The following is a 15,947-nucleotide window of genomic DNA, read 5'->3' on the forward strand; positions in this document are numbered from 1 at the left end:
TACTGACCTGTTTACATTTATTTTTACTAAAGAAATAAAAACCCGAAGTGAGATGATTCATAGGATAGTTCTAGTTAGTTAAAGCTAAGAAGGAAACATCTATCTTCTAAGTCACTATTCAAAATTTTGTTTCTTCTTTTCTTAAACTACTCCTTAGGCGAAATAGTTTGAGAATTAAATAAGGAATATAAACATTCTCCCTAATGTATATAAGTATTAGAGTTTAGTTCATCATTAGTAAAATATAGTTGGGGAAAGTTCAGATGGCTGCATACCTTACATGTGCAATCACCTAAATACAATCTCTGATAATAAAAAGCATCGAGAACTGCAATTCTTGCCCAAATCATCATCATCGGATTTGGAGATAGCCTTATAAAAATAAATATTTTGAAATATGAGTTGCAAAACACTTATTTTTCTTTACCTAGATTTGAAATATCATTCAACATTAATGAAAACGAAAAGGCAAATATAATAACATTGGTTAAATTCTTTTATTTTTTGTTTGTTTGTTTTTTGTTTTGGGGGGCCACACCCATTTGATGCTCAGGGGTTACTCCTGGCTAAGTGCTCAAAAATTGCCCCTGACTTGCGGGGACCAAATGGGACACTGGGGGATTGAACCGCGGTCCTTCCTTGGCTAGCGCTTGGAGGACACATACCTTAACTCTAGTGCCACCTCACCGGCCCCCTAAATTCTTGAATTTCAAATTTCCCTAAAATTTTACACTATTGTCTTATTCCTTTCAACATTTCTAGATAAAGGAGTGACTTAAGTATGCATTTCACTGTGTATGGTATCAATATTTTGTTCGGCCATTTGTTATAAAACTTTGAATGTGGGAAGATTGAGAATCTGGGTAAAAGAACTGTTTCTATAATTTTATTATTTTGGTCTTAATATAGGCTTTATGCTCTTTCCTGAGGAAACATTAGTATGTTTGTTTTAACTTATCCCAGAAGCAAATATTTTGTTGTTATTTTTACTATTGTTTTTATTGTTATTGTTTTTCTATGTGTTGGGCTGTTTTGTTTTATTCTTCTATGGCATACAAGTTTCCTAGTACTTCTTTGTAGTGGGACACTAACACTACGGGTCCTGAAAAATCAAAATGAGCTTGCTGCTCACAGTGCCACCCTCCCAATGGGGGGAAATTTTGTTTTTATTAGTGGTGGTAATCCAAGTGTCAAATTTTGTGCCAATCCCCTAGCAGCTAGGAAGTGTCTCTTTTGCTTCTCTGTAGTAGGTTTTTTGTCTTATCTCCAAATGGTTCTCATAGAGGCCCCTGGAAAAAAGCTTCTGCAATATATTCTAGTTCAGCTGGACTTAAATAAAATTCAATAAAATTGTAGCTTTCTAAAAACGTATTATATAGTCTTTACCTTTTCAGACATAATGATAGAACAGTGTTTTCGTGTGATATTTCACTCTAGAGAACTTAACTGACTCTGAATCAGTTTGCCTGGTGCCATTATGATCTAATTTCTCCAATGGAAATATTGTGTTTTTTGTAAATTACCCATGCTTCTCTTTTTATTTATGAGGGAAGTGTCTTTTGCTGTTTACTATATCTAAGAAATACAGAATTCCCTCCTTTACTCTTGGCAGTTTTATTCTTAACCTAGACCAATTTCGATCATTGCAAACTTCTAGGTTTAATAATCTGTTCCTATCTGTAATTGACAGGGATTTAATTTCTGAAGCTGCATTGACATGCTGAGGATAGATGTGATCTCTTCTAGGATCAAATTAATAGAATTTTTATATAGTATTGTATATGTCTGAAGAATACACTGATAGACCAAAAAGAATATTGGTAAGCAATAACAAACTCCCATAAAATTTAGATGAGGTAGGACTGTGATATATAAACCACATTAGTGAGCAAACACAGTTGTTCTATAACTTTTAGTTAAAACTTTTTTCTGAATCTTTCAAAACATGGCAAGTCACCTTAAAAATTAACCTTATTTAGGTTAAGTCCTTGATTTACAGTAAGACTTACACAACTCACTTTATTTTTTGTATCAGTTTCTTCATTCATAAAATAATGATAATAGTAATAGCTATTTCATAAAGATCAAATGAGTTCAAAATTTTGATATTTGATAAGGCAGAATTAGACAAGCCATATGGGTCTTTCTTTGTATACATGAAAACAGGTAATGCCTTCCAAGAAGACAATGACAACATTTTTTTAATTATTTCTTTATTAAAAACTTCTATGTAACAGTTGTCAGAACTGTGTTTAGAGGATAAAAGAGATGGACTTTCAGAAATTATTATGTTTTGTCAAGATTAATGCATTCAACCATCCTCGTAATTCTATTCTAACATGAACTCTAAACAGAGGACTTATCTACCAGAATTCCTTATTGAACAGATCACTCACACACACACACACACACACACACACACACACACACACAGAAATAATGGAGGAAATTGTAACTATATAAGAGGATATTCAATAAGGGTTGTTCCCTTGGCCCCCATATGCACCAATAATAACTTGTGGCATTGTTCCTTTTTTGGCATAGGCACATTAAAATGGGAAAATATTACATATACAAACAAGTTCTTATCTAACAGAGATAGGAACACACAAGTTTTGTAATGCAGTGGGACCTTATACCCTAAACATTGTCATTATGAATTGACTTAGGCCTCAGAAGAACAGGCATTGTTTCATTCACCCCTGAACTATGGATACCATCTACAGAAGCAACCACGATTGTCTATTAACATTACCAGGAAGCAAACCTCTATCAGGGAAGACCCTACTACTGCCTTGGCATCGACTTGCTTCTAAGAGGGTTCTTTTAAAACCCAGACAACTTAGCAACAGCAACCTGCTTTCAGGGCAGGGCTCTCTGCATTGTCCTCTAATGTTGAGGTGAAACCAGAAGAAGCTCCACGTTATCCTGACTTTGATGTAGGATATGTACAGAAACCAGGATCTCTAACTACAGAAACCTGACACCAACAACAGCAATTTTGTGAAAAATTTTTACTGGTATCACAGAAAATGACTTGGGTAGGACAACCTAGTATGCCTGGAGCACAGAGTTGGTTTTATGCCAGAATACTTCAGGGATAAGGTCTCCTTGTATTTAAGTCAAGGCTTTTCCTTCCTATTTCCCCCATATTTTGCTGTGCCTATGCAAATAACAACAGTTGTCACTCACACCATTTTTACTGTATTTCGTTAACTCTTATCCCTAAAAAAAAAAAAAAGAGCTTACTAAACCTTCTGTATAGCTTTAATGAGTTCATTGGTGATACAATAATTTTCACAAATATACTTGCTACTGAACTTTTTCCTCTTTTTCTTCCATTTCTTTAGTTTTTCTTTCTATTTTCTACTTATTTTAATAACTTTGCTTTTGGTCATATTGAAGCAAATGTATTACAATCAGTTATGTCAAATATGTTATGCATTTTCTTTAAATAAATTTATTTTAAAAATAATGCATTCACCACCAACAATGATAAATCACTGGAAGATACTGAAAATGTTTCTAAAATCTAAATGCTTTAGAAATATTTGGAATTCTTTGATTGAGATATAGTTATATTAAATTTATATTATTATCAAAGCGAAATGTTTTATTGTCTCAAGGTATTAACCAAGTATAAATATTAACTAAGTCTAAATATTAAGTTCACCAAAAAATTGAAAAATGGACATTAAAACTGAACTGAATGAAAGTGATAAAGTTGTTGATAAACTAGTATTCAAGATTTTCAGTAAAGAAAGCAATATTATAAAAACTGAGCCCATTTTTAAAAATTCCCCTTTCAATGTCTCTAGATTACTTTGTGAAACAGGTTGGCTCTGATTTAGTGATCATAGAAAATTGAGATCATTTTGCAGGATCTGGAACTGCTTTATAAGATGATAGCAAATGAAATTTGCTATTAAAATATTTCTGATGCAGGTTTTCAGGGATCTTTATGTATAATACATTCATTTAAAAAGTGCACTTTAGTAAAATCAGAAATAACCCAGTTTAGACTTGTTAAATAGTGAGAATAGCCTACATTCAGAAGACATAGGAATTTAGACTAAGAGAATGTTGCTTGTCACACATTAAAAATGCACAAAATAGTAAAGGAAGTGGAGGAAATTTAAGAGCTGAGGTTTGAAACAACGACGGTTGTGTTTTTATCACAACGAAGGCATAGAATATAAACTGCATTTTTCCAGTTATTGAAATACTAGACAAGGAGAGGTCTGGCATTTTTAAATTTATGGAAAAAGATTGTTTTAAGAAATGCAATCTTTCAAGGAAAATTTAATCACATACTTACCTAGCACAAATATCTTTATTTGTATTAATGTATTAAAGATATTAAAATTCAAATATGAATCTCATACTTTCCTGCTTGAATATTTGCTCTTAATTAAGCTATTTTGTATCCTTTAATCCTTTCGATCCTTCACTTGTTAGTGACATATAAAGTTCTAAATTATGTAGAATTAATGAAATGTAAGCTTCCTTATGAATTTTCACATTATCAAAATAATAATAAATTTTAGAAATGTGAAAATATGAAGTCTATAACCTGCTACTATTAATTTTAATTTTAGGAATTATTATTAATTACATAAAGATTAAAATGATTTTTTCTTATGTTTCTGTTATGTATTTAATCCTTTGGGATTTGCCATGACACACCTTTCATTCCCAGAAATTTTGAATACAGGATAACGAGAACTTAATTTGCATAATTGAGCATATAAAATGATTTTCTTAAATTTAAATCATATTCTGCTAGTATAAGCTATGACTTTACATAAATATAAAAAGCTTATTAAGAGATCAAATTTATCTCAGAACACTTTGTAATGTTCTAATAATATGCTCAAGAATGACTAAGACCAAAATAAATTAAGTGTTACTGCTATTCAAAAACTTGCAATCTACATAAGATGATATTCATGAAATAGTGATTAGCAATTTTTTATTTATTAAAATCAGCAGTAGGATGAACTAATAGAATAAACTATAAAAATATTATTGACTGCAATATTTTCAAGTTGTAATGTGAAATTTGAAGGAAGGATAGAATTTAGACTAGAGGAGAAGATATTCCAAACAGAAGATTTAGCAAGAGTTCCTGAAGACTACTTATTTCTGGGATAGTGAGAAGTGGGTCACCCTGTTGAATCAGTAATTTAGACTCAAATTCTGGAAAGTCATAATGGAAGCCAAAGAGGAAAAAAGGAGAAGTTGATTAACAGGAAAAAAATGCCAGGTAAAGGTCAAGGAACATTTAGACTGAGATGGGGCCACTGAATTAGGTGAACTCCAGAGTGAAGCTTCAAGAGAATGTTAAGAATTGAAGCCACATTATAGAAGTCTAAGAAGAAAAACAGTTATGATAAATGGTGGCAGCAAGAATAGCCCACTCATCTGAGGAAAAGGAAAATTAGGGTCAAGGAAAGTTGGAGAATAAGTGTCTCTGTGTGTGCTCAGGATAGATAACACATTCTATAAAATGTGATCAAATGAAAATCAAATGTCTGACATGAATATAAAAAATATATCAGATATGTCAATGATAATGACTGAATAAATTTATGTAATTAAAAGCACCAATACATTTATATTCAATATATTGTGAATTGGTATTTTGTTAAATTATATATATTATCAAGATAGATTACACAAAGTAACCTAAACTTATTGAAATATATTTATAATTTTTAATAATTATATACCTACTTTCCAGTAAGAGGGAATTAATTACTCGGGAATCTTCATGAGTCACATTAGTGATGACGAATATCTACTAAAGATTTAGTGTAATTTATTGCAACATTTATTAGTTAAACAAACAATCTCTATTGACATCTTGTTTAAAGTTTCATCTTCTTTTAAAGTTTTGTTATTATCCATTAAAGTTTTGCCATCATCTATTAAAGTTATGACAACCAGACTCCCAAACCTGGTGAAAGTGCTCTCTGATATATTCTGATTTATTCTGGTTTCCTGTTTCTCAGATTAGGTGTGACTAAGAATCTCCAGAGATATCTCCAGAAAAAAAAGTGAATTTTTATTTCCTCTGAGATTATAATATATATTATATATATTATATATATTCAAGAAGAAAGAAATAGAGAGTTGTTCATTTATTTTGCTGTCATCAGAGGAACCTTTCTGGGAATGAAGCTAGATTAGAGTAAGAAGACTGGAAAAGACAGTCATGATGGAATTGATGTAAACTCCAGGGCCATGCCAATTGAGCCATAATTACTGTAATTCTCAGCTACCTGAATAACTGTATTTCTTTACTTAGTTGGTTGTTATTTGATACAAAACAGGTGTTGCTTCATACAACTAATAAAAATATGATGCAAGTTATCAGTTAAAAATGTGTCAGCAGGTAAATTTACTGCCTTCTTTGGATATGTAGAAACAATTTAAATTTTCCTAATTTTTTTTTCAGTATCTAAGGTATCTTTAAGCAACTCACTCTCTCCAATGTGTTATAATCATATATGTACTTATTTTTATTTCTGGCATTAGAAAAATGTGTCAGCAGGTAAATTTACTGCCTTCTTTGGATATGTAGAAACAATTTAAATTTTCCTAATTTTTTTTTCAGTATCTAAGGTATCTTTAAGCAACTCACTCTCTCCAATGTGTTATAATCATATATGTACTTATTTTTATTTCTGGCATTAGAAAGGTGTGAAGTTCTTCACATTTAATTATAACATTTTGGGGAGTAATTTATGTTATAACCAGCAGAGCATAGTCATTCCCAGTGGTAGATAGGATGTTATAACCAGCAGAGCATAGTCATTCCCAGTGGTAGATAGGAACCAGCTTTGCTAGTAGAAAAACACATTATTCATACTTGCAAAGAATGAACCCAGGTCTTTGAGCTACCTCCTTGATCTGGTTTGTAGATTTCTACATTACATTTCTTACTGCTCAGTATATTATCTTAGTGTGTCAGTGAATGCAAGGATTCGCGAGGCCATAAGGTCACTTTAATGGTCTTATTCCAGCTGGATGTGATCTTACAATCTAACAATCCAATTGTTGTCATTGACACTTTGGAGGGAATCTATTGAAACAAAAGTTGTGCTTCTACATTAATCCCTTCTCTGTGCTTGGATCCTGGATGTGCAAAGATGGTGCTTTAGGCTACAGCAACTGTCTTTCAGTAGAAAGGCATGTATGTGCATGATGGAAACCAAAAAAAAAAGCCAACTTGCTTAAAATGACACCTATACAATTCATGTAAATGTCTGCATTAAAAATATTATTCTCTGCTTTATAAGAACCAAATGTAGAGTATTTTTCCATATTTATGGATATCTGACCTAACCACAAGTTTATTCCTACATAATGGAGTTTCTTCAATAATGTGTGGACTTCTAGTTATTGAATCATGATACTAATCAGTAGTTTTGAAGCTGGTGAAGTCCAGTGTTAAGAAAACAATTAAATTAGATGATTTGGGTTCACTTATCTTCTTTGCTGATAAATAACTGTATGATTGTATTTTTTAAATGCAAATGATCATACATTTTTATTTCCTACTTTTACGAGTAGAAGCTAAAAGTATCACAGTTTTGATATAAAGTTGAAGTATGGAAACATTTGTGAATATCTTTCATTTAATAAATGGCAATTAGATACATTTATATATATGTATATATAAGTACACACGCATATATACACATATATATTTGGGTTTTGAGCTAAATTAGGCAATGCTATAAGCTTATTATGCTCAGGGCTTACTCCTGTCAGTGCACTCAGGGATCATTCTGGATGTATTAGGGAGCCAAATGGGGTGTCAGGGATCTAACCAGAATTAGTAGCATGCAAGGCCAGTACCAACCCATTGTACTAATTATCCAGCCTCGGCAATTCATTATTTTTATTGTCATTTAAATGTCTCATAGCTCACTTGTCCTATAACTGAACTATGTCTGGTCCTCACAATGGTAAGGTAGCAGAGTCCTTCATATCTAAGACAAAGTTATTATTTTTCCCAAATAGACTTGATGACAAAGTAATATCAGATTTACTCTCCTTTGTTCTCTTTCTCTTCTCTCTGCTAATGTTGCCGTAACTGGAAATTGCATACAGTTGGTTTGTAGTGCTTATACATTTTAAAGCTGTGGTGCTTTGAGGTTATACACTTAGTGTTTGCACATATCTAACTGCTTGTGGATAGAATTTTTTTGCAATGTCAAGGATAACAGGCAATGGTGTACTCAGCACCATATGTGTGCACTTTGTATTTAATTCATGGCCTCGCACTTGGTAAGGAGGTTCTTTATGCACTGAACTATCTTCCAGTTCTGTGACATTTTGTTTAAGAAAACATACATTTTGCTATATAAAATTTTGCATTGTTTTGATTGAAAATCTCATAATATTATAATAAGCTGTTTATAGTCTTTCTTTATAGTGATTATGGGTTGGGAAATACTTATAAATATTTTATTTTTGATGCAAAGAAAAGTCAGATTCACATAGTTATTCCAATAGAGGACAAGTACTGACATTTTAAAATTAAACACTAAATGATAAATAAGACTTTGCTATTTAGATTCTGCCACATGGAAAACAATGTGTGTGTTTTTATTCTTCTGGAGACGTTCACCTTCTTTCTTGAACAAATATCTCCCTTTCTCCACCACTGTTTTTCTAAACAGATTACTTTAAATAAAAATTACTTTAATTCCATAAAAGAAAGAAGAAAATATAAGTTAAAGCAAATTGAAAGCAACCCTGACAAGTCAAGACTGATACTAGAAAAATTCAATATTTAAAAAAATTTAAATAGAATAATTGTTTAAGCAATACTCTAATTAAACAAAACACATGTGTTTGTAAGTATTTAAAGCTTCTTCCTAATATTAATTTATGATATAATTTTAACTGATAAATATAAAATTTTTAAAAGAAGCCAACTATAATGTTTTGCATCCTCACCCCTAATTTAAGTGTAAGTGTACTCTGTCAAAATACATTAAGAAAAACCAAAACCCTATCTGTCTTGTTCTATGAATTAAATATCAATAAGTTTGTCTGATTGGTTTTAAGATGTTTTCATTCCAAACATGCTATAGAAATTAATATATTTCATATATTTTCTTTTTTTCCATTTAAATAGTTTTTTATTTTGACCAAAGTGGAGTACAAATCTTTCACAGTAGTATTTTAGGTACATAATGACGTTGATTCAGGGGCATTCCCACCACCAATCTCCACCTGTCTCCACACCTGTATCCAGAATGTAGCCTATATGCCCCTCCTTTGCTCCCTGGGGTTCTAATGTGAGTAGTCCCCTCTGTGTCTAGCTTGTTGTAGATTGGGTATCGATTCTGTTGTCGTTGGCTTTGGATTTGGTACCTAAGCCTGATCATTTTTTATTTCTACTCAATGTTTATATCACTGTTTGATCTTGGTACCCTCCATTATTTCCCCCTCAATTTGTGAGGTGGAACAAGATGGTTCAAGTTATGTGGTTCTGTTTGAAGGAACAAAAGAAAAAGAAAAGGGGATGTGGCAAAAATCAAACAAGCAAAAAACGGGAGGAATCCTTCTAGAGGCTATATATATATATAATTTAAGAGAAGAAAGGAAAGAAAGTAAGAAAAATATAACAACTATACAATACAAAATATCAAACAACCTGAAAAGCACCACAGGAATAAAGACAACACCAAACAATAACCACAGTCTCAAAATTAAAACAAAACAAAGCACAAAAATAAAAGAAACAAAAACAAATAAATAATAATAACTAAAAAATAATTTGTTCTTTTTTTTTTGCATAGGCACAATAAATATTGGGGAATTAGAAAAAGAATTCTCGGGGCCTGCGAGGTGATGCTAGAGGTAAGGTGTCTGCCTTGCAAGCGCTAGCCTAGGAAGGACCGCGGTTCGATCCACCAGCGTCCCATATGGTCCCCCCAAGCCAAGGGCAATTTCTGAGTGCTTAGCCAGGAGTAACCCTTGAGTATCAAACGGGTGTGGCCCGAAATACCAAAAAAAAAAAAAAAAGTTAAAAAAAATAGAAAAAGAATTCCCTTGGCATAAGAGATACAGAGTCTCTCCACCCTTGAAGTATACTGTCATGGGAATAACTCCAGGCCCTGTAGATACTCTTTGACTCTCCCCTAGGTCCTTTTGTGGTGTCTGGAAACTTTCCTCTCAGTCTTGGATGATAAACTCAGGCCTCTTTAACTAGAGATCTTGTTATTTGCACAGGTTGTAGGATGGAGCTTAGGATGGAGTCTTTCTTTATGGTTCTAGAAGTTCTGTTCCATCACTGTTGTTTTAATCAGTCTTCTGTTGTTGTTTGTCTTGGTTTTTGCACCTATTCTAGGATGAAGCCTAGGATAGAGTCTTTCATTATGTTTTCAGAAGTTCTGCTCAGTTGCATTTGTCTCAGTCAAACCTCTGGAATTAAAGATCTTGGTTGTTGTAATGATTGTAGGCCGAAGCCTAGATTTTTATTGGTCCCAGGACACGTTCTTCCAGGTCATGGTTGACACAGTCAGTCTTTTCTAGTTAGTGATCTTGGTTTTTGCACAGAGAAAAGGATGACGTGTCTTCTGATTTCATCTTATCTTTAGCTGGTGAGGTAAGATAAGCTGCTCTTAGATCAAGTTGTTGCCATTTCCTCATTGTTAGAATGTCATATCAAAACTAGCACCTGCTGATGTCAGAGCAGTATTAAGAATGTCACGAGGGAGTTTGGTACTTGAAGCTTTTGCAGAGAACTATGTCAGCTCTATGTCTGAGATCTAGAGTTCAGAGTTGGATGGTTGCTGTCTAATCACATGGAGTCCAAATTAGGACCACATGACATATGCTCAAGGTGGGAGGTGCCCCTATATTTCAAAATGTATAAGTTCTTATCCCTAGTAGATAAGAGCTTGTTTCTATATGTAAAATTTCCCCTTTTGCAGTGTGCCTTTGCAAAATAAATGGTGCTATATTATATTGCTGGTGCATTTAGGGGTGAGAGTGTCAGGCTCCATCAACTCTGCACCCTGGTTTGACCTGAGCTTTTATCCCATGCAAGATTTTTCTTGTAGGTTTTTGTGCCAAGCTGACCCAAAACAGGTGAAGTTAAGGGAGAGAAAAAAATAAAAACAAGACAAAAACTATATATACTCATACATTTATGTATACATATAATCACACATATATATAAAGAAAAAAATAAGTAAAAATAAGTTATAAAAATAATTAAGGGAACTAAATGATGCAGGAGGCTATTTTGCATTTGGGGATAAACATATCAAGTGGTAGTTTTATAACTATATTTATATATAAATATATATTTATAGTTTTAAACTTATAAAGGAAATATAGGCTTCCCCATTTTCTTTTGGGATACTTTTGTAGAAGGTGGAATTCAGGGCACATTTTTATCACATACCCTGATCTTGTTGAGTTTGAGGAATGCTTGTGGCAGAAAGAGCTAGAGTAGAGTTCTTGCACTGAGGGTCATTCTGGAGCTGAATCTGGTATCAAGCAACAGTCCACATTTTGCAGGGGGGGTGAGAAATAGGGCCACAGAGCATGAGTCAGCAGAAGTGTTGGTTGTAGTTTCTTGCCGGGGGATAATATGTGGGGCTGAGTAGGTGTCTCTTTGCTTGGAAGCTGGGTGATGGCTTATTAGGGCAGGAGGTCAGTATTAATACTAAATGAGTTAAGAACTGAGGATAAAGAGTGTTAATAAGGCGGGATATTGGATTGGTAGAGGTGGGGAGTGAATGGTTAGCAGGATTTCTGAAGTTGGGAGGGATAGTATATAGGAGGGGTTATATACACTAAAGGCATGGATTGTTTACAATTTAGGTTTGGCTCTCATAGAAAAGTCTTCTCTCTATGTACTTATGCTCACATGAAGACATACATTAGTGATCTATTCTTAAGGTTTTGTTAGAGGTCTGACCCTAATAGGATGGGTCTTAGCTCTTAAGGACTGGTTGAATTAAGGTAAATAATTAGCTTCGGTATAGCTTAAGAAAGAGAGGAAGGGAGAGCAAGAAATAATAGAGAGGAGAACAACAAAATAATTAAATATAGTAAAAATAAATTAAAGGAAATTTAATAAATCAAATAAAAGAGATTGGGTCAGTGCATCGGAATTGGGGTGGTTTTCCCAGTTTCTAGGCATTTTGTTAATGATGGGGTTGGGCCTTGCTAAATGAAGATTTCAGGGTTAGATAATGGTTGGAGCAGTTTAGGATACACATAGGTTTCACATCTCAAGTACTAAACAATGTGGTAATGAGGCCTATGTAGGTGGCTACCCTATGTAGTATTGTCTGCTGCATCTTATGTATTGAAATTCCTTTCCTAAAGAGAAACTATGGTTTTTATTTGATTGAATTGTGATTAGGAAGAAGAGAGAGGAAAAGGATAGAAGTAGAGAGAAGAGAGAGAAAAAGAGAGAGAATGGAAATGTTACTTGGCCCAAACGTGTTTGATGAGAAAAAGGGTATCTTGGGGTGTTTTATCAAGACACTTTTATAATGCAAACTGAATATAGTATCTAGTATGACTGAGCACCAAGGTATCGAATGAGGGTGTCCACCCTTTGTATCCAAGAATCCCTGCAGACAAAGAAGCTGAGAGGTTATTTTATATCTAGTAATATTAAGTCACTAAAACATATTATTAGGAAACACTGCCACTGGAGTCTCTGGTTTCAAATCATAATCTTCACCTGTGTCTGTGTATAAGCTCCCTAAGGCATTATTATAGGCCTTTGTAGTAAAAGACTGATTACATACCTGTTCACTCTAAATGGCTATCTCTGTTGTTGCTGATTACTTTATGGAATAATGGACAGTCAAGGCTTTGTGTTGTTCCTCTTCTACTTGTTTTGAACACTTCTCCCCAGTAAATGCTGACAACTATAGTGGTTGGAGTTACTACCCTATTAGATTGTTGTATTTGTTTGTATATATTTGTTTGTATATATGGTGTATATTCTAAGTACCTCAAAAAAGTGCTATCATTCTGTATATATCCTTTTTTTAGCTTACTTCGTTTAACATAATATTTTGTATATCCATCCATTTGGCTTAAAAGTCCATGATTGCTTCATTTCTAACTGCTGTATAGTATTCCATTGTGTATAAATCTTCATGATCCATGCCCTAAGCAGGGATGGTGAGGGTGGTCACTGAGATTTGGCCCTGACCTCAGATCTGTGAAAAGGTTCAGTCTCCAAGCTCCGATAGTGGCGACCTCTGATATCCTCTCCTCAGTTCTACTTCTGGTAGCTGCAAGAGGAGCAGGTCATCATCCATCCAGTTCCCCAGGCACCGCTACTCATGACCTGCAGTCTCCCCTGAGTTCTCCCCTTGGTACCGTCTGTTTCCAAGTGGCCCAATCATATATTTGGTTAATCTTGCTCTTTACAAAGCTTTACTAAAGCTTTCTTTTCTATGCCTTAATTAAAACAAAATATTAAAACAACAAAATTTTCAAAAAAATTATATTTTCATTATATTAACATTTATATGGGTTTTTATATTATTTTTGTTTCCATTTTATTCATTATAAATTTTTATTCAAATCTCATTATAGAAATATTATTTGTTGGGCTGGAGTGATAGTACAGTGGGTAATGCGTTTGCCTTGCAAGTGGTCAACCTGGGTTTGATCACTGGCAAATTATATGGTACTGCAAAATTACCAGGAGTAATTTTAGAGTGCAGAGTCAGGAGTAACCTCTGAGCATTGTTGGGCTTGGCCCAAAATAAATTATCTAAATAAATAAATAAAAATAAAATTAGGAACATTTATTTTAAAAGTATGTTCTTTTTCACCATTGAATTATTTAAATTATAACTGCTGCTATTGGTTACTTTGAAAGAATGCAAATTAAAATCATTTTTGCTTATCATGTTGAAAGTTTACTTTATAAAGAATAAATTTGATATCAGTTAAATGCACTTACTTTGATAAGCTTCTATGTAAATATAGAATTATAAGTTTTGTAGTTTTCTCTATTTCTAAAGTCATAGTCTGACAACTGATAATGAGTCTGTTTATTTGATTGAATTACATATCAATTACTCAGGAGCTCATTTTAAATTAAGATCACTATTAAAATGCATAAGTTTTTAACTGAAAAATTATATTTACATTGTTCTTTGACTTCAGATATGTTGTATAAATATCTAAGAGGTAATAAACTAAAATTTTATTAACTCAACATTCATTTAAATAGATAAGTGAACAAGAAATAAGCTATTTATAACATTGATAAAGGATTGAGAAAAAATTTTCTTCCAAATTGATACTAAATGAAAATCAATAGTGTTTTTTCCCAGAGGAAAACAAAACTAAATCAATTATAAGATTAAATTGTTTATCATTTTATTGTTTTGATGAACTTATTTTTTTATTCATAAGATAATTCTTTTCAGTGCCTATAGTTAAATCTCTGATAAAAGTAGAAATATAAAATATATACTAAAATTATTTCTAATCTAGTTAGCTTTGTGTTATATATACTGTTAGACTTCTTAGATATAAATGTGCATATATATGTATATTTTTTAGCTTTGGTTTTTGGGCCACATCCGGTGATGCTTAATGGTTACTCCTGGCTTTTTGCTCAGAAATTGATCCTGGCTTGGGGGACCCTATGGGACTCCGGGGATCAAACCCAGGTCCATCCTGGGTCAGCCACATGCAAAGCAAACACCCTATTGCTTGCACTATTGTGCTGGCCCCTGAATGTACATCTTTTAATAGAAGATATAAACATTATATATAATATATTTATTTTCAAAGTTGATTATTAATAGTCTTGTACATTTGTGATATTCTTCTGCAACAAACAGCCAAAGAGGTGGGAGAAATAAGGAAGGAAGGATGGAAGGAAGGAAGGAAGGAAGGGAGGGATTGAAGGAGGGAGGGAGAACAGAAGAGAGGATGGGAGAGAGAAAAGAAGGAAGGAAAGGAGAGAGGAAGGAAGGAAGGAAGGAAGGAAGGAAGGAAGGAAGGAAGGAAGGAAGGAAGGAAGGAAGGAAGGAAGGAAGGAAGGAAGGAAGGAAGGAAGGAAGGAAGGAAGGAAGGAAGGAAGGAAGAAAGGAAGAAAGGAAGGAAGGAAGGAAGGAAGGAAGGAAGGAAGGAAGGAAGGAAGGAAGGAAGAAAGGGAGGAAGGAAGGGAAGGAGGGATGAAGGGAAGGGAAGGAGGACAGGATTGAGGGAGGAAGGGAGGAAAGAAGAAAGAAAAGGAAAAAAGGAAAGGAAGAAGGGAGGGAGGGAACAAGGAAAGGAGGAAGGAAGGAAAGGAAGGGTGAATGGAAGGAAGGAGGAAGGAAGGGAGGGAAGGAGGAAGAGAGAAAGGGAGGGTGGGAGAAAGTGAGGAAGGAAGAAAAGGGAGGACAAAAGGAAGGGAGGGAGGGAAGAAGAGATTGAGGGAGGGAGGGGAGGAGGAAGGCAACTTTATTTACTCATCAAACTGACAAGAATTCTCCTTATGGATCTATACTATACTTCTCATTACTTCTAATGGGTTGCTTTTATAACTCTTGGAGCATTGCCATTGAATTTTCCCTTAATTTAGTGTCAGACTGTTTCTAGCGTATTTCTCTCAGTGGTTTGCTGAACTCTCCTAAACACTCTACTCTGATGTCACCTGAGCTTTAGCCTATAGAGAGGAATCTTATGACCTATGTCTATGGGTCATTTAGCTCATGGAATTGTTTGATCCTGATTACCAGAGCTCTTCCAGGTAAGACCATTTTACTTTTAAAGAGTTGCTGGATCTCTCCCAGCACATTGGCAAAGTGACTACTGGACTTGTTCCAATAAATGGGCAGAATGTAATCAGTTGGCTGCTACCAGTGAAAATGTAGCCCCTGGTATTCAAAAGAGGACTCATTTTATGAGACAATTTGTTTATAGAAGAAAAACATGTA

The sequence above is a fragment of the Suncus etruscus genome, chromosome 5, assembly GCF_024139225.1.
Source record: "Suncus etruscus isolate mSunEtr1 chromosome 5, mSunEtr1.pri.cur, whole genome shotgun sequence".
Taxonomy (NCBI): Eukaryota; Metazoa; Chordata; class Mammalia; order Eulipotyphla; family Soricidae; genus Suncus; species Suncus etruscus.